Source organism: Phyllostomus hastatus, unplaced genomic scaffold, assembly GCF_019186645.2.
Source record: "Phyllostomus hastatus isolate PE091 unplaced genomic scaffold, TTU_PhHast_1.1 phas_scaffold_501, whole genome shotgun sequence".
NCBI lineage: Eukaryota > Metazoa > Chordata > Mammalia > Chiroptera > Phyllostomidae > Phyllostomus > Phyllostomus hastatus.
In genome coordinates, this window is record NW_025334033.1 from 49963441 (window position 1) to 49990154 (window position 26714).

At 37.7% G+C, this 26714-nt stretch overlaps 1 protein-coding gene across 13 annotated transcripts in view; it reads right to left on the reverse strand.

The window, feature by feature from the left end:
- Positions 1 to 26714, reverse strand: part of NUMB (NUMB endocytic adaptor protein) — a 132227-nt gene that overhangs the window by 83351 nt on the left and 22162 nt on the right. For 12 of the 13 annotated variants that reach the window (XM_045823946.1, XM_045823952.1, XM_045823950.1 and 9 more), the window contains exon 2: positions 5183 to 5313. The gene's annotated coding sequence lies outside the window, so the exon portion shown is untranslated. Of the gene's footprint in view, positions 1 to 5182; positions 5314 to 23880; positions 23937 to 26714 lie in introns of those variants that run through there. The other variant, XM_045823949.1, reaches the window with a different exon arrangement.

A 26714-nucleotide genomic window follows, 5' to 3' on the forward strand; every position in this document is an offset into this window, starting at 1 on the left:
TAAAAAATCTACTCATTAAAAAGAAATGTTAGGAACTTCCAGTTTGGTAATAAACACATACCTCCCTTTACCTTCCACTGAACTAAACTATGAAATCTGAACAGAATGTATGAACAAATAGCATTTGAAGACTGAAAAAGTATTACAGGTGGATCCAGAATTCAAAGTATCACAAATTTGCTGTGAGTTTACCATTTTTCCCCTTCAGTATCCCCCCCTGCCTGAACTCAGCACAACTCAAAACCCAGAAGTGAGCATTATGGTACAGAAGACAGAGATAAAGAAGAAACCCTCTAGTTCTGGCTCAAGGACAAAAAAAGGGAACTCCTAAAGCTCAGGGAAAGTGGGGGAAATCCCTGGGGTATTTCTCTCCAAAGTCTCATGTCCCAGTCCCCAGGTCTCCGGTGGTAGGCCGGCATAGCAGCAACAGCACCACCAAGAGGGACTGGAAATGGAAAGCCTTTAGGAGTGAAAAATCTTCCTCTCCATTCAATGGAGCCCTTCCTCCAAGTGGGCAGATCAAACTTCATTGTTTTTTTCCTTCCTCTTCTGTCTTCAGGAAAGTCACTCCATAAAATTGTTTACGAACTTCTGAGTTCACACTCAGTCTGTGTAGATATGGATCCGATGCTAAGTAATGTAATAAAAACTTTGGAAACTGCAATAATGGGTAAACTTACACCGATTCCAAACTGACCAGAGTGAACACATGTGGGACAGATCTGAATAGCACCGATAAAGCTGTAAAAACTGAATTAACACTGGAACCACGATCTACCAAAGGCTAAAACAGAAATATCAACACTTGCCATGGAATATAAAGGAAACCTAGCATCTCATTACACAATATTCAAATATCTAGGGTACAAACCAAAATTACTCACATGAGAAAAGACAACATCAGCAAAATAGCAGGACACGAAGTCAATATTCAGAAATTGATGGCATTTTTGTACACCAGCAATGAAATATCAGAAAGAGAAATGAGGGGAAAAATATTATTTACTAGCAACAAGAAAAATAAAGTACCAAGGAATAAATTTAACCAAGGAGGTAAAAGACCTGTACTCGGAAAACTACAGAACACTGAAGAAAGAAATTAAAGAAGATTCACATAAATGGAAGCATATACCATGTTCAGGGATAGGAAGAATTAGCATCATTAAAATGTCCATACTATCCAAAGCAGTCTATAGATTCAACACAATTCCTATTAAAATGCCAATGGCATATATCACAGATCTAGAAGAAATATTCCAAAAATTTACATGGAACGAAAGAAGACCCAAATAGCCTCAGCAATCTTGAGAAAGAAGAACAAAATTGGAGAGATCACACTACCGATCTCAAACTATACTACAAGGCCACTGTGATCAAAACAGTTTGGTATTGGTCTAAGAACACACACACAGATCAATGGAACAGAACAGAGAACCCAGAAATAAACCCAAGTCTCTATGGTCAATTAATATTTGACAAAGGGGGCATGAGCATACAATGGAGTAAAGATAGTGTCTTCAGTAAACGGTGTTGGGAGAACTGGACTGGTACATGCAAAAAAAATGAAACTAGACCACCAACTTATACCATATACCAGAATAAATTCAAAATGGATAAAAGACTTAAATGTAAGTTGTAACACCATAAAAGTCCTTAGAGGAAAACATAGGCAGGAAAATTTCAGATATCCTATGAAGCAGTATTTTTGCCAATGCATCTCCTAGGACAAGGTATATAAAGGAAAAAATAAACAAATAGGACTACATCAAACTAAAAATCTTCTGCACAGCTAAAGAAACCATCATCAAAATGACAAGGGAACTGACTGTATGGGAAAACATATTTGCTGATGATACATCGGACAAGGGTTTGATCTCCAAAATATGTAACGAACTCATAGGACTCAACACCAGAAAGACATTCAATCCAATTACAAAATGGGCAAAGGACCTGAACAGATACCTCTCCAAGGAGGACATACAGAGGGCCCATAGGCATATGAAAGGATGCTCTACATGTATGTACATGTACATATATATAATTTCTGCCTTTAATAATTATTCAAAATTATTTTTGCATTAAAAAAATTTTAAGCCTCACATGAGGACATTTTTTTAAAGATTCATTGGTTTGTTTGTTTGTTTGTTTGTCTGTTTTCAGAGGCAGGGGAAGAGAGGGAGAGAGAGAGGGAAAGAAACATGGATATATGAGAGAGAAACATCCATCAGTTGCCTCTTGCACGTCCCCAACTGGGACCTGGCCTGCAACCCAGCCATGTGCCCTGACTGGGAATCAGACTGGTGACCTTTGGGTTCGCAGGCCTGTGCTCAATCCACTGAGCCACACCAGCCAGGGCAGGGCATTTTTTTTTATTGCTCTTTTTAGAGGAAGGGAGAGAAACATTAGTGCCAGAGAGATGCATTGATCAGCTGCCTCCTGTATATGCCCTGACCAAGGATTGTATCCAAACTGGGGTGGGAGTAGGGGGTTGTGTCAAACCCACAGCCTATCAGTTACTGGTTACTGGAAGTTGCTCGAATGAACCAACTGAGCCACACAGGCAATGGCTCTTTTATTTACATAGTCTCTTATCTTAACAAGAAAACCTTATTTACATCCTTCCAGGGACTGAATGAAGTGCCATAGACTAAACACCACTACATTTGCAATATTTATAGGGTGTTTTTGGTGTTTTGATTGTTGTTTGTTTTAGCTTCAGTCATAAAGCAGTATCTCACTAAGTTAAGGAATTTTTATCCCCTCAAATACAGGCTTTGTACAATGGAGGTAAGATAAAACAGTGAACAAACATGGAAAAGATGCAATTTACCTACTCAGACTTCTTAAAAGCAAAAGTGGGCTACAAAAAAAATCTTAAAACAGAGCTCTGGCTGGCGTAGCTCAGTGGATTGAGCACGGGCTGCGAACCAAAGTGTCGCAGGTTCAATTCCCAGTCAAGGCACATGCCTGGGTTGCAGGCCATGGCCCCCAGCAACCGCACATTGATGTTTCTCTCTCTCTTTCTCCCTCCCTTCCCCCTCTAAGAATAAATAAATAAAAATCTAAAAAAAAATCTTAAAAAAGGCAAGTTAATCACTTAAAGGTTTTATGTATATTTGTACATATATGTATATGTTTTATTGTTATTTAAGAAAGAATATTTTACACTACCCATAATCACTATTCCCAATCTATGTCTACTGGAAAACATCTCATTTTGTTTTCAAATGCCAGAAAGAAAAAAAAAATCACAGCTTTCCCAATTATTGTACCTTCTTAACTAAAATATATTGTTTCACAAATTCAGTCAATTCTAATTATTTCACAGCTGAGAGAAAACTTCTGAGGTTACCTCTATTATCACTATACATGGTTCAATCATTTTCCACCGCAAAATATCTATTTACCTGTGAGTAGGGGGGAAAGAGTACTGAACCAACTCTGCTTAATTAGGCTCATATGATGTAAATCACCTAGGAATTGGAAAGTATCTAGACAGCAAGAAAATTTTCTGGGTGTAATAATGAGATGCTCCCTAGAGCTTATTTCACAGCTACAGTGAATGGACCAACACCTCCATGAAATGCTTAGAGAATTACCTAAAACTATTATCCCATTTTATCCAGAAATTAAGTATCAGCTATATTCAAACCTGCCACAGGCAATTTTTATCACTGGTGAGTGTGATAAGACAATGAAATACTGGCACTAGTTTCTCAAATCTATCATATGTACTGGAAAGCAGTTTCTCAAATAATTCTCATCACTGAAATTATTAAAACAAGAAAGAAAAACAAATAGAATTCAAACTAAACTAGCATGCTCTCAAAAACAAAAAGCCCAAACTACAAATATTTTTGCATCTTGTTTATGTTTTTGTCTCTACTTCTGATTATAATAGTATGCTTTTTACTGATACAAAAGAGAGTTCAAAATCTATTTTATTCCGTCCTGTTTAGGCATTTTATTTTCAATATCATACTCTATTAGATAAGAGCACACAAAATTCTTATTGAACTCATACACCATAATTTCTGGCAAATATTACTCTTTTTCATACACTACACACATGTTATTTATATTCTTTATCTTAGAAGTAATACCAAAAGCAATGTAAAAGCAAAGCAGATTACATTTTCCAAAGATAGCTACAATGGCAGATTCTGTCCCATAGCTCTTTCTTTTTTTAAAGATTTATTTATTTATTTTTAGACAGAGAGGAAAGGAAGAAGAAAAGGAGAGAAACATCAGTGTGCGGTTGCCGCTTGCATTCCCTCTATTGGGGACCTTTCCCACAACCCAGGCATGTGCCCTGACTGGGAATCGAACTGGCAAACCTTTGGTTCACAGGCCAGCACTCAATTCACTGAGCCACACCAGCCAGGACCCATAGTTCTTCTTATAACATGATGTTGACACTCTTTCTCTTCAAGTGGAGAGGTCTATGTCCACCCCCTTCTCTGAACCTGGGTGGACCTTTATAACTACCTCAATCAACAGAAGAGAGCAGAGTAATACTATGTGAATTCCAAAGCTAAGTCAAATATGCCATGAAACTCTGCCTTGCTCTCTTCTCTTGGAACCCAGCCACCATGCTGTGAGGAAACCAAGCAGCCAAAAGGAGAGGTCATGTGTAGGTGTTTGGCAGGCAGCCCAGGCTGAGGTCTTTGCCAACAGGCAGCATTAACCACCAGACACATGAGAGAGCAAGCCTTCAAATCCACTCCCAGCCCTTGGAGCCACCCCTACCCTTCCAGCTACCCTACCAAACAGCACATGATGACAGAGACAAGCTGTCCCCACCAAGTGGGCCTTGCCCAAATTGCAGAATCTTGAGCAAAACAAACAATTGGCAGGTTTTCAACCACTAAGTTTGGAGTGGTTTGTTATGTAACAATAGCTAACTAACATGTACTCATGAATACACTTTGGAAAATGTACAAAAGAGAAAGAAAAATTTAGTTACCCTAATTTTACCGTTGTTAACATTTTGACACATATGTTACAATCAAGAAAATGTTTTACCCTACCCACTTAAGATTCCAACTGGTTTGTTTTTACCAGGATAAAGAGTTAAATCAGATATACTATTATTACTGTTCAACTGTTTGCATCTAACATGAAAGAGAAAGGAAGAACTCCAGCATCCATTCTACTTTTCTTATCTTACTCTTTCACTTACCTGTCCTAAGTGAGGTGTCTGAGAATGGCTGGCTCACCAATGTTCCAATCTGTGGATGTGGGTCAAGATCTCTGGTTGCAAGAACAGCTGCACTGGCCCTCTTCCTGAAAGAAGTTGCTTAAGGCCCAAATCTGAAAATTGCAAGGAAAAAAAAATGCTAAGTATAGACATCTCCTTTTAATAACTTATAATAACATCTCTACAACTAAATTGAGGGGCGGATAGAGTAGGTTAAGATTACATGGAAGTGAGTGAACAGGCTTCACTGAAAATGGATTTGGGTAATGTGAATTCAACTTTCAGCTCTACTTCTTACTAGCTACATGATCTTAGGTAAAGCACAAGTTCTCTGTGCCCAAGTCTCATCATGTAATGAAGGCTGAGCGGCCTTGATCAACATTTTGGGCTGGGTGTCAGAAGGCCTTGTTCTAAACTCGGTTACCATTCTGCCTTGCTGTAAGAACTTTGATACTTCTCTGGGCTCAGAAACATCATCTCTGAAAGAGAGGGTTGCATTAGATAATGGTTTCTGAAATCTAATCCTTGAACAGGTGCCAGCCATGACAAAACATGGTGTAAAGTTACAACTGTGCTTATTATGAGATTGTCCTTCCTACTTTTTGGTGTTAAAATGAGATGATGTGATAGACAGTAGTTGTTCTTTAAATACCCTAAAGAGTCTAAATCGAAAGCTTATAACCCTATGCAAACAATCTAAAATTCTTTTTAGAAATTCTAGTGCCTATATAATTTACATGAACCCTAAAATTCCTTCTACTTCTAACATTCTGCATTTTCATTCACTAATCAGAATATATAGAGAAAAAGCTGGTATGGTCCCAAGGAAAAGTGAGTTAAAAGCTGGAAGACATTATTGTACGGACATCTACTTTCAGATAATAATGTTTAAAAACCAAAACCCCATGGAATAAAAAGCTGAATTTCATCTCCAGTAAATGCTCTCGTAAAACAATTTCAGTTATAATTTGCAAAATATATTATTAGCCAAAAATGTGTTTCACTTCATTTCTTCACTGGCCTCATTCTAAAACAGACTATAAAGCTTTTGATGTTTAAATTTCAGTTTTAACAATTGTGTTAAAAGACAACTAAATACATACCAAAAAACCATAAAGAAATAACAACAGGTACAGCAAATGCTGTTCAAATATGCCAGAAATTACACTGGGTATGTTACCAGTGAAAACATTTGACATGTATTTTATTGTAAGTCAATATAATTAAAGTAATATTGAGGTTCTGTCCATGATTACATTTCACATATTTCTGCCTCCATTACAGCACAATAAACTAAAAACCTCCCTACTGTATTTTAACTATTTTCAAGGAAACCAATATTTCAATGATTCCAAAACATGGAACCATAATAAATTATGAGTATTAGTAGTACTTTTTCAATATCCCTGGATCGACACAGGCTAGGTACTATATTAAAGAGGAAATATGAGTATAGAGTACTACTGAAATAGTACCAGTAAAAAAAATCTCAATTTCTAAAAACACAATTTGAATTCATAATGCTAGTGTTTCTAAGTGCTAAATAAAAGACTGCTGGCTGAAAAATTTGGCCTGCCAAATGTTTCCCTATGCATAAATGTTCAGTACCCACTGGACGGTTTACACCACCTCCAAGATTAAGAGTCTGCTGCTAATACTTATGAACACAAATGAATTCTCAGACTGTTTATGCTGCAAGTAGCTACCACTAGAGGAACAGATCAGAGGAAGACAACTTAGGCACATTTAAGTTTTATTCAGACCTAGAAAACAAAGAAATTTGACATACTTTCCACAGAAGATACGCCTATGAAAAGAATATTATTTATTTTTTAAAAACAACATATATTTGTAATTTTTTAAACTGGAATCATTATGTTAGAATAAGTATAAAGAGAGGAGGAAATTTCAATCATATATTAAGTCCTCCTAGGCAACATTTAACGCTTTTAAATTCTGTTTATCTATTTACTTTCATCATATCTGAAGATTTTCGTCTTTTTCACTTCCTAGTATTTTTTCAAAGGTGTCAGACCCATCCACCATCCAAACTCACTTCTGGATGCCAGTCAAAAAATAGGTGTTTATACCCCCTCTTAATATATGAATAAACATTAACAGCTCTTATAATTTCATTTCACCAAGACCAAGTGGGACGTGCTGCTCACAACTCCAGCCTATGCCTTGGCACGGCTCCCAACTGCTCTTCTCAAAACGACAGCAGGCTATTCTTTTTTCTTAATTACATACTCATTCCTAGCCACTGAAAGTGTGGTTCACAGACTGGTAGCATAGGCATTCCCTGGAAGCTTGTAAGAAATACAGAATCTCAGGCCTTACCTTAGACCTACTGAGTGAGAATTTGCAGTTTAACAAGATCCTCAGGTGATTCATACACATACAAAATTTTGAGAGGCACTGTCCTACCTAGATCACTTATTCAAGGTCCCCTACTCCTGCTTTATAGCTTCTGTTTTCCTGTTTGGCATTTAAGGGATCTGATCCTTTCTCCTCTGAGCACATTAAGACCCACCAAAATGTAATGAGTAGTCTTTAAATAAGATTACAAGGTTTCTCCACAACCTTCTTTCCATAAAAGACTAAGTCCCATGAAGCCAGGCCCTTCACTGTATCCTCAAGACCAAAACAGTGTCAGGCAAATATTTGTAGAGGGAACAAAATAGATATCAGATGATCCCTAAAGTCCCCAACTACTAAATCTTTGGCTCTTGCATTTGCCATGTAAGCAAAATTGTATCTAAAGAAAGGGAAACTAAAACGTGAGGTGATCCAAATTTACAAAACAAAAAACATGCTACTTTAAGTGACTTGATCAATGTCACAAGGCAGATTCACTATTCAGTTTATAGGTTTAACAACACTTCTATCATATCATTATTAATATTATATTTTAGGTCAAATGACAATAAAACTTCCTCTCCATATATACTATCATCCAAGTAGCTAGCAAACTCAACTACCCAGAAGAACTGTGCATTCTTAAGGCAGCCTAAAATATACGAAAAGCTGGAAAGAATATATACATAAAAGTTAAAAGTTACATGGTATGATTAATCTCTCCAAAACCAGAAGAAATAAATGCTTTATCTAACTCAAGCTGAAACAGAAGGAACAGAAAGAAAAGAAGTATGGAAAAGACAAAAAAACTAGGGACCAGATATAACAGGACTGACAAAAGAACAGAGACAAAAAGTCATCAAAGGTTTTAAGAATATGATTTAGGGACCAGAAAAAGCAAAAGCTGCTACAGAGGCAAAGAGCAGAATACAAATTAAAGTAGCATCCACTTCAACAACCTCTAATGATGACATATAATGCAAGAAAATTTTTAGAGCAAGTCAGTCCTAGAATATCTCATGGGGTTAGTTATCATTTCTCTCATCTACCATATCCTGCCTAACATCCTGAAGTAAAAAGGAACAAAGAATTCCCCCCTAACCCTTAGAGATCAATAAAAAGCAAATTAGGTTCAATATGTACTTTGTTTTCTATGGCAAGTATTGGTTCATCTTTAGGAGAAAAGATAAATTGTGGTATAGTCATACAAGTAATACATGTAACTGGGAAAAGGAACCACAGTTACATATTGCTATGAATTAAAATTTTAAAAGATAATGTTGATTAACCAAAGCAAATAATATATACATAATTCTATTTTTATAGTTAAAAAATAAGCAAAACTAAACAACATACTTTTGAAATGCATACAAATTTGTGGTCAACTTAAAAGAAAAGGAAGGGAGTGATAAACAAAACCAAAATAAAATTCTGAATAGTTTTATCCCTGGTGGAGAGACAGGTAAATGGAAATCAAGGAGAAATGTTATTAACAATGTCCAATTGCTTAAGCTGGGTAGTGGGTTAACAGGTATTGGTTTTATCATATGCTTCACTGGTTATATATACAGTACCACATTCTTGTCTATGTTTCAAATACCTTACAGAAGAAAAGGGAAAACAAGAGGAAGGGAGATGGGAAGGAGAGAGAAGGAAAAGAAAGGGGAAAAGAGAAGGATTGACACATAATGTAGGTCAACATGGATCTTCTATCACTCCCTGGAAAGGTAACATAGATTTCTGCTAAATATAAGTTCCAGCTTGAAACGCAACTAAAACAAAAGTTGATTCTTTTTAAGAGAATAAACCTAAAATGAAAGGAAAGTAGGTCACTTACTACCTTCAATTTTAAAAATTAAGATAATGTTGAATGTAAAGAGAAAAATTTTTCAATAAAACCATACATTTGAATATATAAATGCTCAAGTATAACCATCCTAGAATTCATATTAACAAGGAAACAAGACACTTACATTGATACATAAAAATGCCAAATGTGACACCTACAAATGTAGACTCACACAGTAAGTTGTACTGGAAAAATCAGACACCATGAGGGGCAATGCAATGGTAACATGATTTTCTGAAAGTTAACAACTCTTGCTAAATTTCTGAACAAAACAAAGTACAATTTGCCCTCACTTTACTCAGCAGTTGCATTTCTGGAAAGTTCAGGATCTATTAAAAACATGCAAAAAATACTTTGTGTTTAAATGTGAAACAGAATTAGGTCAGATAAGTACAAACCGGTTTTTCAACTACAAGAAGATCTGTGGAAGAGTTCAAAAATCATGCAGAACTCTCTCATACCTTATGGTATGTATGGCATTCCTGACTCCTGCTCATTGAACGCCAGTGCTGCAGCCACCCCACCCAAATCATTGTAGCAACCAGAAGTGCACCCTCGAAGGCCCAAATACCTAACAGGGGAGGTACCACTGACCCTCAAGAACCAGTGGCTTCAAGAAAGGCTAGATCCCGGTGTAGCCTCCAGACAGCCCTTTTCATGATGGCGAAGCCGAATGCACTGATCAAGTCTAGTTTCTAACTTTGGCAAAGGAGGAATTCCCATACAGAAAAGACATTTACTGTTAAGGAAGATATAAAGGCACATTAAAACCAAAGGATAATCACCCTAAATAAAACCGACACATCAGACCAGAGGTTGGGAGTCTTCTAACCCATGTGATGGCAATCTTTGAGGACAATGTTGTTTTGCTAAAATACAATGAATGTCCCAATCTAAAAACACTATTAACACTCAAAAAGTATGTTACAGTTTACAAAGCACTGAAATTTTAATTGGTTAATTGCAAACTTTAATTACGAATTGTATAGAAATTCTAAAAGGTACATATCATTATTCTTTTCTTGTTTTTAAATTATATTTTACTGATTATGCTATTACAGTTGTTCAGTTTTTTACCCTTTACCCCTTCCATCTAGTACCCCCCAGTCTCTCAGGCAATCCCCATACCACTGTTTATGTCCATGGGTCATGTGTGTAAGTTCGTGGCTACTCCATATCCTAGGCTGCACTTTACATCCCCATGGCTACTCTGTAACTACCCATTTGTACTTCTTAATCCCCTCACCTCTTGGCCCATTCCCCCACACCCCTCTCCCCTCTGGCAATCACCAAAACCCTCTCCATATCCATGATTCTGTCTCTGCTCTCCTTGTTTGCTTAGTTTGTTTTTTAGATTCAATCGGTGATAGATATGTACTTATTGCCATTTTACTGTCCATAGTTTTGATCTGCTACTTTTCTTAAGTAAATCTCTTTAATATTTTATACAGTAATGGTTTGGAGATGATGAACTCCTTTAGTTTTTTCTTGTCTGGGAAGCTCTGTATAAGCCCTTTGATTCTAAATGATAGCTATGATGGGTAGAGCAGTCTTGGCTGTAGGTTTCTGCTTTTCATGACTTTAAATATTTCTTGCAAATCCCTCCTAGCCTGCAAAGTTTCTTTTTAGATATCAGCTGACAGTCTTATGGAAATTCCCCCGTATGTAACTAACCACTTTTCTCTTGCTGCATTTCAGATTCTCCCTTTATCTTTAAACTTCTGCATTTTAATTATGATGTGTCTTGGAGTTGGCCTCTTTCCATCCATCTGGTTTGGGACTCTCTGGGCTCCTAGACTTGCATGTCTATTTCCTTCACCAAATTAGGGAAGTTTTCTTTCTTTATTTTTTCAAATAGATTTCCAATTTCTTGCTCTTTCTCTTCTCCTAGCACCCCTATGATGCAAATGTTGGAATGCTCAAAGTCGTACCAGAGGCTGTTTATACTATCCTCATTTTTTTTGCTTCTTTTTTCTTCTTATTGTTCTAATTAGTTGTTTTTTTTGCTTCCTTATGTTCCAAGTCATTGATTTGATTCTTGGCTTCATCTACTCTACTGTTGTTTCCCTGCAAATTGTTCTTTATTTCAATTAGTGTTTCCTACAATTCTTTTTTTTTTATTTTAATCATTGTTCAAGTACAGTTTTCTGCCCTCCACTCCCATTCCAGCCCACCCACCCATCCCTCCCTACTTCCCTCCCATTACCACCCGTCCCCCAGTTTTTGTCCATGTGTCCTTTAAATTTGTTCCTGTAAACCCTTCCCATTCTCCCCTGAAATTCCCTCCTCTCTCCCCTCTGGTAACTGTCAGCCTGTCTTCTATTTCAGTGTCTTTGACTATATTTTGCTTGTTTCTTTGTTTTATTGTTTAGGTTCCTGTTAAAGGTGAGATCACATGGTATTTGTCTTTCACTGCCTAGCTTATTTCAGTTAGCATAATGCTTTCCAGCTCCATCCATGCTGTTGCAAAGGGTAGGAGCTCCTTCTTTCTTTCTGCTGCATAGAATTCCATTGTTTCCTACATTTCTGACTGGATCTTTTTTATGCTATTGAGGTCCTCATTAAGTTCCTTGAGCATCCTTACCAACAGTGTTTTGAACTCTGTATCTGATAGATTGCTTATCTTCATCTTCTTTTTCTGGAGTTTTGACCTGTTCTTTCATTTGGGCCATGTTTGCCTCCTCATTTTGGCAGCCTCCTTGTGTTTGTTTCTGTGTATTAGGTAGAACTGCTATGACTCCCTGTCTTGGTAGCATGGCCTAATGTAGTAGGTGTCCTATAGGGTCCAGTGGCACAACCTCCCCTATCACCCAAGCTGGGTATTTGAGGTGTACCCTTAATGTGGGCTGGGTACACCCTTCTCTTGTAGTTGAGCCTTGGTTGCTGTTGGCAGGTCAATAGGAGTGATTACCCAGGCCAATCAGCTGCAAGGATTGGCTGTGACCACTGACTACCAACCTCCGCCCTCCATGGAAGATCAACTTGCAGGGGCAGGGTGTGATACTCTGACATTGTCTGTAGATATAAACTGGGTGTGCAGGCTCTGGGGGTTCCTGGGTGGTGCAGGCCAAGGTCAGCACCAACCTGTATTCTGCCCGGGACCACCTTGTATGAGCTGTAACGCAATCTGAAATAGCTGCTACATGTGCTGGGCTTGGAGATTCCCAGGTGAAGCCAAGTTATGAATCTAGGCTGGCTCCTGCTAGTACCAGACCTGGGGCCACTTAGCAATAGGTACAGGAGCCTGGGGGCTTACTGAGGCTGGCTGTAGCTTGTTTGATAGGATTTAGGAAGTTGTGAGGCATGAACCAAGAGCAGCCATTCATATGGAAAAGTCACGGTTAACAGTTTGGTTGGGCTCATAAGATGGGTGAGATGGAGTCTCAGGGGATCTCCAGGGAGGGCTACACAGTGTTAGGCAGGCTGATGGAGTTTAAGACACAGCACCTGCCTGCCAGCTGTGTGGCTCTATGGCAAGAGGGCTCAGAAAAGTGACAGTGGCCTCAACCTGCCTTTCTGTCTGGAAGAAAGCTGTCCCCCAGCTCCTGTCTTGATGCCAGACACTTCAGTACCTCCCTGTATGCCACTGGTGCCTTTCAAGCTGCTACCCTAGTGCTAGAGCTCAGAGGGAGGGAATCTGAGTAAGTCTGTTTGTGGGTCCTTTAAGGGGAACTGCTTGGGACTCTAGAAATTCTACCACCGACTCAATCCCTGCTGGCTTTTGCAGCCAGAAGCTTTAGGAACCTATCTTCCTGGCACTGGAACCCTGGGCTGGGGGGCCTGGTGTGGGGCTGGGATTCCTCACTCCCAAGATATCCCTCCCGAGTTTTTATCCACCACACATGGATGTAGGAGCAGTCCATTCCATGTCGCCACCCCTCCTAGCAGTCTGGATGGATGTGGTTTCTTTAATTCCGTAGTTGTCAGACTTCCATTCAACTCAATCTGATGGTTCTGAGTGATGGCTCTTCTATATTTTAGTTGCAATTTTGATGTGGTTGTGTGAGAAGGCGAGCAGTCTTTACCTAAGCTGCCATCTTCTCATTATTCTTTTCATATTACTTGTAAGGAAAACAATCTCAAAAAGGTCAAAGTCACGGAGTTAGTAAACTGACACAGAAAGGACTTCCAGCCCTCTGATTTGAAATCTTGTGTTCTTCCCATCAAACTATACTGCTTCACAAAAAATCTAATATGGCAAACAGATAAAAGGAAACTCATCAGTTAATACAATGAAGTGTTAATGGCAAAAGGTCAATATAAAATCCTTTGATCTATTTTGATATATGACAGACAGCTGTACTACATATATCAGTGATTTCTCAGTGAGACATTTTTAAATGTTAATACTTTCGTGTTTCATATTGAGAGAAAAAGAAAAAATATTTTAAAAAATAAAAATTTAGTAGGTACACTGATATATAGTCTCTGATTACTTCCTCATACAGAAAACATTCTAAGTCAGAATCCTAATGAATCTTCTACTTAATCAAACACTCCATAATCCCAAAATAGATTCTGACAAGTAAAGAGTTAATGAAGTCTTTTTAAATACCTTTCAGTTTGGGAGTGCACTTTCCCTTTCCACCTAAGACGGAAGATTGCTATTCCTGATTGCACTGAAACACAAATATGTCTCACCAGAGCACAGCAGGGCAAACCTGGGAGAGGGGCCTGGCCCCAGGGCCGCCTGTTGCCAGGGCTGCCTCATAGCCGTGCTGTTTTCACTGCCAGCTGCATCACAGTTGAGCTGTTCTGCATGAATAAAGTTTCCTTCCTCACTGCATCCCAAACTGGGGACTCCTGCTGGCACTGAACTGGTGCCAAGGACCATCCACCAGTTGACAGACCTTACTTACAGAAATAACTTAGGCTTAGAGGTAGCAAGAAAACTTGCCCAAGGTCAAATGACAGGTATAGAGTCAGGACCTGAACTCCTATTTTTAAATCTCCAAATCTATGATATTAAATGCTATGGTTTCTAGCTCTTGAAAGCAAGCACAATGTTTTTACTTCTTGGCTTAGTCTATACAGGCTGTTGTAACAAAACTACCAGTCTGAGTAGTTTAAACAGTAAACCTTTACTTCTTGCAGTTCTAGAGGCTGAGAATTCCAAGACCAGGGTGCCTGCATATTTGGTGCTGTCTTCCTAATTCATTAATGGTTGTCTTCCCTCTGTGTCCTCACATGGCAGAAGGGGGCAAGAGAGCTCTCTGGAGTTCTTTTCAAAGAGCACAAACCCCACTCATGAGGGCTCCACCTTCACAACCTAATTACCTCCCAAAGGCCCTACTGCCTAATATCATCAGTGGGAGTTCGGATTTCAAAACATGAACTTTGGGGGTGCACAAACATTTTTTTAAAAATCTTTCAGTTTGGGGAGACATACATAACCATTAAGAACTTCATAAAGTCTTGATTAACCAAGGTGCCTCTAACATGGTAACTAGTTTGTTCAGTCCTCTCAGAAACACTTATCTGAAATTCATCTTAGAATGGCTACATGGTGCACTGGCATGCTGCATTAGTCCTCATTTATGACTGGTAGATTAACTTTAAAACTCTAAATGATGCTGCACCATGCCTTTTACTCAATAATACACTTTCATGGTTCTGAACACCTATATATACACAATGGTTTATAATGTAAGACAAAAATAAAAGCAAAAGCATACTCAGGGCTTGATGTAAGAGGAAAAAGGAAGTAATATGTCTTATTATTTCGGCTGAAGAAATAAGGAAGTTAGGATCATTTATTAGCAAGCGTAATATTCTTAGACAACATCTCTAAAGGGCAGAATAATATATTCAGCCTTCCCTAAAAAATAGTAGATGATAATCTACAAGACACTAATTCAAACCCAAAATACAAGAAGAAAGAATAATTTATCTGACATTTCTAATTTAAAAGAAAAGGTTTTAATTTATATTTCTGAATTCATGGGTAAAGTTGACCTCACTAAAGTGAAGGCTTTAGAAGTTACAATATGCAAGCATATTAGTTATAATCTAAACACACAAACTGAAAATCTGTCTTTTAATATTTTATCCCTCTTTTTTTTCCCCATTTCCCAAAGAAGATCTTTACCTCAGTCAGGACTATGGCCGCCTGAGCCAAAGTCTCAGCCTCAAACCACACCTTGTTTCCTCCCTTATGCACACCGTTACATTCCTTTTCCCAACTTCAAATTCACTCCACCTGCAGACGCAGTGCACTGAGTATTCTGATTATTAGCTAATGGAAACTACATACATTAGAGCTTAAAAGACAGTCAATAACCTGAATATTTCTAAAACACTACTACAAATACAAACAACAAAGCATTTCAGCCCATTGTTATATTGAAGGGAAAATTTGCAATTCATCCTAAAAAAAACAATTCAAGGTTGCTAAGGGCATAGATTAAAACTAGATTTAAATGTCTCACCCAAAAGCCTTAAAACATGCCGCTCCCCAGACACATTCACGGAAATTTTGAATAGGGCCTGACAAACATTTTGGGATATATGTCTAAATACACAAACCAACAAGGAAGTACAACACTCCCTTGAAAATATAACAGCTGCTATATATATATGTCTATGTGTTTATGTATGTGTATATCAGTACATCCTAGACATGTTCTAGGAATATAAATACAAGTGTGTATATAATATCATTTCATGAGCACAAAGAAACACTAAGAGGTAGGGGCTATAATTTCAATTTTCAATATGAGAAACCACGGCTTTGAAAGATTAAAAAGGCTTCTGGTCAAGAGAGTGCAGTACATTCACCCAAATAATAATTAATATATAAACATACCAAATATATAAGTAAACAATGCATAGCTGGCTCAAAAAATATATAAAAATATCTCTCAGTGATAGGGAACATAAATGCAAAATGGTAAGCAATAATGACACCTGGGGTTTACTGGTCTCCTGGTCCAGGAGCATGCTGTGGCAGTTGGAAGTCTGGCTTCCCAGGTGAACAGGGACTAAAACACTCCACGTAAGACAGAGGACCTATCAGAGCTAAGCCAGAGCTAAGGCTGGGGTAGGAGAAAATTTGCCTACTCTGCCAGGGACTATGGTTTATGGGAAGTAACTCCCACAAGCTAGACACAGACACAGCTTCAAAACCAAGAAAGAAGCCAAGCCACTGCTACTCCTGTATGCAGTATTTACAATATCACCAATATTTCTGAGGGGCAATAACTCTAAGCCTGGCTCTGGAACTGGGGTCCAGAGGCAAGCATGAAACTATTACAGAAGCAGGTGAACACAGAGAGACAGTGAAAGGTAGCTGAGTTTCAAGAATATTGTATATTCTCAATCTTATAAAATAACAATGCTGTTATATTCTGAATGGCATTCCCGTCTCCATTTCTTGAATGTATAGCTAAGGCTGTTTCAGGTGCTCCCTCATACCCTTCTGTATAAGTCCTCATTACCCAAGGAAACCAAAAAGAACCCAACACTTTTAAATCTTTTCTACCTTCCCAACAAAGCAACAATCATAATAATTTTAAAGATTTTTTAAATGCAGTAAAGTTACAAAACCCTATTTCTAACTGATAGCCCCTGACGACTCCAACACTAAATGTCTAGTTTCCCAGTTAAAGCAAAGTGTCTTTATAACTAAGCTTATTGACTACGTCTAGGCAAACTTTAAGTGATGTAGGATCTCTCAAATTTAGCCTTCCTATTATCAGCCAGACACAGGACTTTCCTACCACTAGGAAGGGAGTGGTTTCCAGCGGATGGCACAATCGAAAGTTTCTGAAAAGAAATTAAAAATAGTCTCTAGAAAGAATAACTCAGAATTAAAAGGGTGTTTTAGTAAAACAAGCATGAAATTAATAATCTATTACTTAAATTCTAGGCCTACCTTTGCCACTAACTAGCCATGTGACTATAGCTAACCTCACCCAGGCCTCAGGTTCTTTACAAAATAAGGATACTTTATAAAGTCTCCTGGGCTCTACTAATTCCAACATTATAGCATTCTTTTAAACATGATAGGAATGTTTGCTAAATGTAGACAAATTCAGCAATTACATGTTTTCTAGAGCTTCAAAGAACTTTGTAAATGTTAATGATGCTTATCCATCATTCTCTCCCAGAGGGAATAAAAACCACATAAGCAGAATCTAAAAACAAACAAAACATTTTCATAACATAAGTTTTCCAAAGCACTTTTTAATATGGTTACATATATATGCTACAACTTCGACTGAGATGTAACTTATATGTACTAAGATTCACTATTTTTCAGTTATACTTTTGAGTTTGAAAAACACATAGTCATATAACCGCCACAACCAAGATAGAGAACAGATATAGACAACAGAACCCCACCAAAATGTCTTCACACCTTTTGTAGTCAAACCTTCTCCATACTCCATGTCAACTACTAATCAGCTTTCTGTCCCTTTAGTTTTGCTTCTTCTAAAATACCACAAAAATGGAATCACACAGTACATGTAGCCTTTTGAGTCTTGCTTCTTTCACTTACCATAATTTATCTGATATCCACCCATGTAGCTGTATGTACTGACAAAAGCAGTACCCCACTGTATGGACGTACCAAAGTTTATCAGTTCACCAGTTGGAGTACATTAGGGTTTGTTTCCAGTTTGGAGCATTAGCATACATTTCTGTGTGACTATAATTTTTCATTTCATTGAACTAAATACTTAGGAGTAAACCTACCAGATTATGGTAAGTGTAATTTAACTGTTCACAAGAATCTGCCAAACCATTTCCAAAAAGACTGTACCAATGGTGAATGAGACTTTTTTAGTGGTTTTAAGGACAAATAAGTTCAGATCTTATCACAAGTTTCACAGAAAGATCCTAAATGAATCCCAATATTTTCAGAGAAAATTATTTTCCTATGTCCTCTTTATAGAAACAAGTTAACAAAGGCCGTTAGACTTTAATAGTCTTTAAAATAATGTCATGTTTGAAATCACACTCACAAGTTCTACAAGTTACTAACTCTGTATGTGTGTGTTTCAATCCATTTGGCTAGAATGTGGGTTTAACTTGCTTCTTTAGCATGAGAGATTCCACAATACACAGATGATGTATTATAGAATTGTACATATGAAACCTATGTAATTTTATGAACCAATGTCATCCCAACAAATTCAATAAAAAATTCTTTTAAACCACTAAAAAATAAAGAATGGGAGATTCCAAGTAGTTAAGTCTGTACAAATGCCAGCCATTTTAGACATAAATGAGAAGAAAGCTGAAAGAAGAAAGACATGTAATAAAAGATTTGATCTTTCCAACTCATTTGTTCAACTGGCCCTCAGAAATAAGTCTTAGTTCTTAATGAAACCGCCTAATTATGAACCATCCACTTCTCCCTATCAATCTGCTGGTTTCGCTTTCTTTTTTATCCACTTCAGGTCTCACAGTTCATCAATATACTGTCTCCTCACACTCAAGCGGATGTTTCCCATGTCTCTTTTCTCTCCCACTCTGCGGGGCAACTCCAGCTACCTTTCCTGACGCAACAGGGCAGTGGACTACTGAAGAAACTGCACCCAGGGAGACCAGTTACTATCATGAATTCACAACTAACAACCTCGACCACTGCAGTATCACTCTCAAAGCTCCCTGTAGTGGCTGCTTTGTATCTTCCTCAATCCGTAAACACCTTACCCTCCTCTCCATTCTTCCCACCCCTTTTAAGAAACTTTCATTAAGAAAATAGAAGCCCCCAGGTGAAAGCTCCCTATTCTTCCCACAACCAAATCTATAAATCCCCCCCAACTGAACCAGTCATCTCCTTTTCCCCTACTTTAAAATGAATAATCATCTCTGATTACTATTAAGGGCCACCGAAATTCACTCTTAATATTATCTTTCCTGCACTTAAAGATTTCTTTCCTTCCATAATTTACTCTCTTGTGTCATCAATCTTTCCTTTGTAAGATCATCCCTCTTATCATGTAAATATGTACCAATTATCTCCCATTATATATATTTTTAAAGTAGTCCTGCATTCCCTACACAGCCAGGCTCCACCTCCTCCTCCATTTTTGTTACCTTTTGTAGCCCAACTCTCAAAAAAGTATCAACTCCCACAGTCTCTAATTTCTAACCTTCATTCACTACTCAACTGCTCCAAACTGGTCCACTCCCACAAGTTCACTGAAACTGCCCCTCAAACAAACGGCACACTTAAAAGGATGAATGAAGAGAGCTCAGTGGAAAAACTATTAACAAAAGTATGAGCAGGATTAAGGTAACATATTTTTTACTTTTAATGTACTATTATTTTTGTCACATACTCTCAAATGGCAATTTTCCTATGTATTTATTTCCTTATTGTATACCTCCTTCCACTACACCATGAGCTCCATGAGAGTAGAAATTAATTCAAACACCACTGAGAACCCACTATATGCAAGGTATAAAGAATAATGCAAAGGGACATGGATCCAGTTCCCTGATGTATACAATCTACTTAGGAAGAAAAATGTATACTTAAAGATAATGCAAAGCAGACAATATGCCATGTAGTAGTGGAACAAAGTACTGTGGAATCAAAAGAGAGATAAAATGTAGAGAAAGTGATGAATAAGAAAGTCTTCATGTAAGAAGATAGTTCTATGATGGCTTAGAAGAAAAATGGAGAAAAAGCATTTAAAGGAGACCAAACAGGCTTAATAAAAAGGCACAAGAAGAAAAAGGAAAGGGCACATAGGAAGAGGAGGTTAAAGAGATCAACGGACCGAGAGCAAAACAAGGATTATCAATGTCTACGACCGTCCAAGGATGACCTGGTCCCTAGTAAAGACCTGCACTGTGCTCGCTACTGGCACACCGGCACACCGACAGTGGTGCAAGTCACACTCCGCACTGCCCCTGGGTCACAAGAAGGGGGCCAAGTTGACTCCTGAGGAGATAAGAGATTTTAAACAAAAAAAACCATCAAAGGAAATTCAGAGCAGTATGATAAAAGGGAAGAGAATGCCAAAACCATCAGTTGTCCAGAGGAGCAGTTCAAGTAGGGCAAGCTTGCTGCCTGCCTTGCTCCAAGACCAGGCCAGTGTGGCCGAGCAGATGGTTACACGCTAGAAGGCAAGGAGGTGTGGTTGTATCTGAGGAAAATCAAAGCCTGGAAAAACGAATCAATCCTCTTCCCTCCTATCGCAGTAATAAAGGTGTTTATTATAGAAAATAAGTAAATTAAATATTTGAAAATAAAATAAAGACCCAGAGAAGTAAAAATGTTGAGCCAAATCTAGAGTATAGCAGCACAGGAATTAAACTCACATTCCATGATTTATTTATTCAAGAATTCACATTCTCTCATTCAACACATACAAAATGCTTCCCATCCACCCCAACTTCTTTATGTCACCCATGATACCAACAATGAGACCAAACCACAAGTGGAGAAAGCCACAAAAGTAAATACATACTTTCATTTCCTTCCATCCCCAAATCTTTCAAAGAAATTGGCCAAAAAATCGAGCCTTCCCTTAAAGATTAATCTTATCTAAACCCAAACTAACGACAAAGATGAATTCCATGGTTTCAGTATGCAGGGGATTCTGAAAGAAAGAAAAGAATTTTAAGAACTCTGATTCTGTGTCAACACATCATAAATATCTATGATATCAAGTATGTAGGCAGTGTTGTTAATTAAGCCCACTATTTTTCAGGCACAAATGCCATCAACTTCAAATCTCACTCAGTTTGTTTCCAAAGGATGCTAAACATTTACATGTAGAGATTTTTACAAAGACAGTTAAAAAACACTGTTGACTGTCTGAAAGGAACTGTTCCAGATCGAACACTCAACTAAGGTAAAGAGAGAAATGACATCTTCTCTAGGAAAGCACTCAATATCAGGTTACTAGGGTTGTCCACCATCTGTTAATGCAGACAAAACTTTCCTCCTACAAATCACCCGCACCCTGGGATTCATTATAAGAGAAACTGGTAGAGAGCCCATTTGCAAACTTAGAAATCCCAACTTAAACGTTGGCCACCACTACCACACAATGATATACTCTATGAAGTATGTAGAATTGACTGCATTTAACTTAACCACTTTAGCACTGAGGAGTAAGAGTACGAGCTCTGGAGCCAGGCTATCTAGGTTTGAATCCTAATCACTACTTCTCTATGATTTTGGGCAAACTGCTTAACTCCTGTGCCTAAGATTCCTCAACTGAAAAATAAAGATAGTAACAGTAACTACCTTCACATGGGTGATTAATATATGTAAATCACTTAGAACATGCCTGGATATAAGGTTAGCTGCTGCTAGTACTATTTTTACCTGATACCCTTACTAGACTTATCAGTTCTTGCATGTGGCTCAAACATAGAATGGTTTACCTGCCAGATCATGCAATTTTAATGTTTCTGAATCAATGATTCAATATACCAGTTCAAAAAATAGCTCTATAAAACAGCCTGGAGTCTTCCTTTCGAATCATTCACTTATCAGTCAAACAAAGTTCTGACAAACATTAATCAACAGTAAATGTTTACTTAACTCCAAGAAATCTATATGAATTATCACTATGATACGGAACTTCTAAAATCTTATACTCGAAATAAATGTCTTTCATTTTGCTTTTAATTACAAATTAATCTCTGATATAATTCAGATTAGTAAATTTAGGTCCATACGCAGTAATTACAACACACTGAATCTTTTAAGATAGTTACTATCAATCTGCGAATTTGCCTTTGTAAAAGATTTAACAACAACAAAAAAGAATAAGTGCCTAACCCAACATCTGTAGTCATCTGGAAATGTAAATGAAAACCATTCTATGATATCACTTTATACCCATGAGAATGGCTAAAAATCAGAGATACTAACAACTCAAGTAAGAGTAGAGAAGATACAGAACAACTGGTGAACACTGCTACTTGGGAACTATTTGGCAATTTCTTATAAAGTTAAACACACATCTACCCTGTGAGCCAACAGTTTCACTCCTAGGTATTCAACCAAGAGAAATGGAAGAGGTCTGTCCTGAAGGTATCCAGCCATGTAATATGAAAAACTGAGACATTTATTGAAGAAGGTACATGATATAAGATACATTGTGCTCAAACTAAAAAGGTTTTGCACAGCAAAGGAAATCATCAACAAAATAAAAAGACAACCCACAGAATGGGAGAACATATTTGCCAATACATCTGATAAGGGGTTACTATCCAAAATTTATAAAGAATTTGCAAAGCTCAACACAAAAAAGAACACCCCAATTAAAAATGGGCAAAGGACCTAAACAGACACTTCTCCAAGGAGGACATAGAGATGGCTAATATATGAAAAGATGCTCAGCATCACTAATCATCAGAGAAATGTAAATTAAAACCATAATGAGACATCATTTCATACCTGTCAGAATGGCTATCATCAGTAAATCAACAAATAAGTGCTGGCAAGGATGTGCAGAAAGGGGAACCCTTTTGCACTGTTGGTGGGAAGGCAGAATGGTGCAGCCACTGTGGAAAACAGTATGGAGATACCTTAAAAAATTAAAAATGGATCTGTTTTGACCCGTGATCCCACTTCTGGGAATGTACCTGCAGGAACCCAAAACACTAATTTGAAAAAACATTAAGAACCCCTATGTTCACTGCAGCATTATTTACAATCACCAAGACATAGAAGCAGCCCAAGTGTCCATCAGTCGATGAGTGGATAAAACAACTATGAAACACATACAGAACAGAACACTACATGGTTGTACAAAAGTAGAAAGTTTTACCCTTTGTGACAGTATAGATGGACCTGGAGAAAATCATGCTAAGTGAAATAAGCTGGTCAGAGACAAATACCATATGATTTCACTCATATGTGGAATCTAATGAACCAACTGAACTAAGAGGAAAATGGGGACAGACTCATGGATGGAGAGCAGGATGACAGCTAGTTGGGGAGGAACTGAACAAAAAGAAAAAAGGACTCACAGACATGGACAACAGTGTGGTAATTGCTGGGGGGAGGGGGGTGTAAGGGGACTAAATGGTAATGGATAAAAATACAATAAAGATTAAAAGAAATAACACAGCCCTGGTTGTAGCTCAGTGGATTGAGTGCAGGCTGTGAACCAAAGGGTAACTGGTTCAATTCCCAGTCAGGGCACATGCCTGGGTTGCAGGCCAGGTTCCCAGTAGGGGTCGCACAAGAGGCAACCACCCATTAATATTTCTCTCCCTCTCTTCTTCCCTTCTCTCTAAAAATAAAATCTTTTAAAAAAATAAAAAATAGAAATTTAAAAAGGAAACACTGTACATAGGACAATGACTCCTCAGTCCCATTCAAAGTAGGCACCTTGAGATCTTACACAATTCTCCCAATCACCATCAGCTGCTCCAACGTATTTTCCTGAATCTCATCAACATTCTGAAATCTCTTCCCTTTCAAAGATGATTTTGGTAAAAGTCAAAATCCACACAGCACCAAATCTGGGCTGTAGAGGGTCTGAGTCACCTGGGTGATTTGATGTTTCGCCAAAAAAACTCTGCACAAGACATGATGCATGAGCGGGTATGTTGTCATGATGAAGCTGCCAATCACCAGTTTCCCATAGCTGCAGCCTTCTGAATCATCCAGTTTCTGCAGAGGAATGTTCAAGCTTAATGCAAAATCTGACACAAATTCGTTGCTCTAATCGCTCAGTCATTTTGAATGTGATGGCCACACAATAAACATGCTCACTCAACAGCATCTACTGCTCCCACTGACTAGTACAGTGAAGTCGTCATTGTTCATTCATGTGCACTCCAGTCCTCTCTCTCCTTAGCTCCCAGGTTACACTGAGGTTGCACAAACCATTCTCATTATATTAAGGATAGCTGGACTTTTTCCAGAAAGACCTCATTGTGTTATGTTCACAGGTTTGTACAAGAATGTTGATAGCAGCATTATTCATAAAAGGCAAAAATTAATAATAATGCAAATGTCTATCAACAAAATTGAAAAACCTCTGATATAAACATAAAATAGAATACTGTGACACCTAGAAAGTTATCTGTTGTTTATAATTATGATTTGACTTTACTATTAAATGAAAATCTTATTTTTATTTTATTCAAATTGTCTCACTTTAAAATACATTTTGAAAATCCTTAGATGAAGATAATTTTTATGCTAAAAATAACCTTTTTTTTTGTTTGGTAACTCATTTGAGTTTTCTTGCCACAATATAAACTTCTTTAAAAGATGTTATTTATTTATTTTTAGAGATAGAGGAAGCGAAGGAGAAAGAGAGGGAGAAAAACACTGATGTGTAAGAGAAACATTGATGGTTGCCTCTCTCATACCCCCAACTGGGGACCTGACCCACAACCCAGACACATACCCCGACCAGGAATCAAACCAATGACCTTTCAGTTTGTGGGACAATGCCCAAACCACTGAGCTACACCTGACAGGGCCACAATATTAAGTTTTAAGAAATTTTTTACTTGGTGTTTTTAAGGCACAAATAAATCTCAGGGTCTTATTAACTGATATTTTTATAGAAACTCTTAAATGTATTTGCACATACTTTTTTTTTACTCATTCTTGGTACACGTTCATCCTGAGTAAAATGTTTTCTCTAGAAATTATGCACATATAAAAAGAAGACCGGCTTACAATGACTACTATGATGAAAACTGTTGTAGGGAGATACAACTTGGATTTGAGGTAAATTGAATACTTAAATGGTGGCTTAGAGATTACTTTAATAGTACTGTATTTATTTTTTAAATATTTTATTGTTTATGCTATTATAGTGTCCCAATTTTTCCCCTTTGCCCCCCTCTACCCAGCCCACCTCCTGCTTCCACAATCCCCACACTGTTGTCCATGAGTACAGGTCATGCATATTATGTTCTCTGACTAATCCCTTCACCTTCTTTCAACCAGTTTCCACCTCCTCCCTCCCCTCTTAACAGCTGTCAGTCTGTTCCATGTTTCTATGCCTCTGATTCTATTTTGCTCATTAGTTTATTTTGCTCATTAGATTCCACTTATAAATGAGATCCTATGGTAGCATGTGTTTTTCACTGGCCAGCTAATATCACTTAGCATAATAGTCTCCAGTTCCATCCATACTGTCATAAAAAGTAAGAATTCCTTCCTTTTTACTGCTGCATAGTATTCCACTGTGTAAGTGTACCACAGCTTTCTTATCCACTCATCTACTGATGGGCACTTAGGCTATTTCCAAATCTTTATTATTGTAAATAATGCTGCTATGGACAGAGAGGTGCATGTATTCTTCTGAATTGGTGTTCCAGGATTCTTAGGATTTATTCCTAGAACTGGAAACGCTGGGTCAAAAGGCAATGCAACTTTTAGCTTTTTAAGGAGACTCCATACTATTTTCCACAGTGGCTGTACCATTCTGCATTTCTACAAACAGTGCACTAGAGTTCCCTTTTCTCCAGATCCTCATCAGCACTTGCTCTTTGTTGATTTATTAATTATAGCCATTCTGACAGGTGTGAAGTAATATCTCATTGTGGTTTTAATTTGCATCCCTCTGATGGCTAGTGATGTAGAACATTTTTTTCATATGTCTATGGGCCACCTGTATGTTCTCCTTGGAGAAGTGTCTAGTCAGATCCTTTGCTCATTTTTTAATTGGATTGTTTGTCTTCCAGGTGTTGAATCATATAAAACCTTTACACATTTTAGAGATTAAACCCTTGTCCCATATGTCTTTGGCAAATACGTTCTCCCACATAGTGGGTTCCCTTTTTGTTGATAATGGTTTCTTTAGCTGAGCAGAAGCTTTTTAGTTTGATGTAGTCCCGTTTGATTTTTTTCATTTGTTTCCCTTGCCCTAGGATATATACCAACAAAAATATTGCCATGTGAGATATCTGAAATTTTACTGCCTGTGTTTTCTTCTAGGTTTTTTATGGTATCACAACGTATATTTAAGGCTCTTATCCATATGAGTTTATTCTGGTGTATGGTGTAAGTTGGTGGTCTAGTTTCTTTCTTTTCTTTCTTTTTTTTTTTTTGCATGTACCAAGTCAGTTCTCCCAACACCATTTATTAAAGAGATTGTGTTTACTCCATTGCATGCTCTTCCCTCCTTTGTCAAATATTAATTGACCATAGAGACTTGGGTTTATTTCTGACCTCTCTATTCTGTTTCATTGATCTATATGTCTGTTCTTATACCAACACTAGATTGTTTTGATTATAGTGACCTTATAGTATAGTCTGATATCAGGTATGATATTGTGATCCCTCCAACTTTATTCTTCTTTCTCAAGATTGCTGAGGCTATTCAGGGTCTTTTTCATTTCCATAGAAATTTTTTG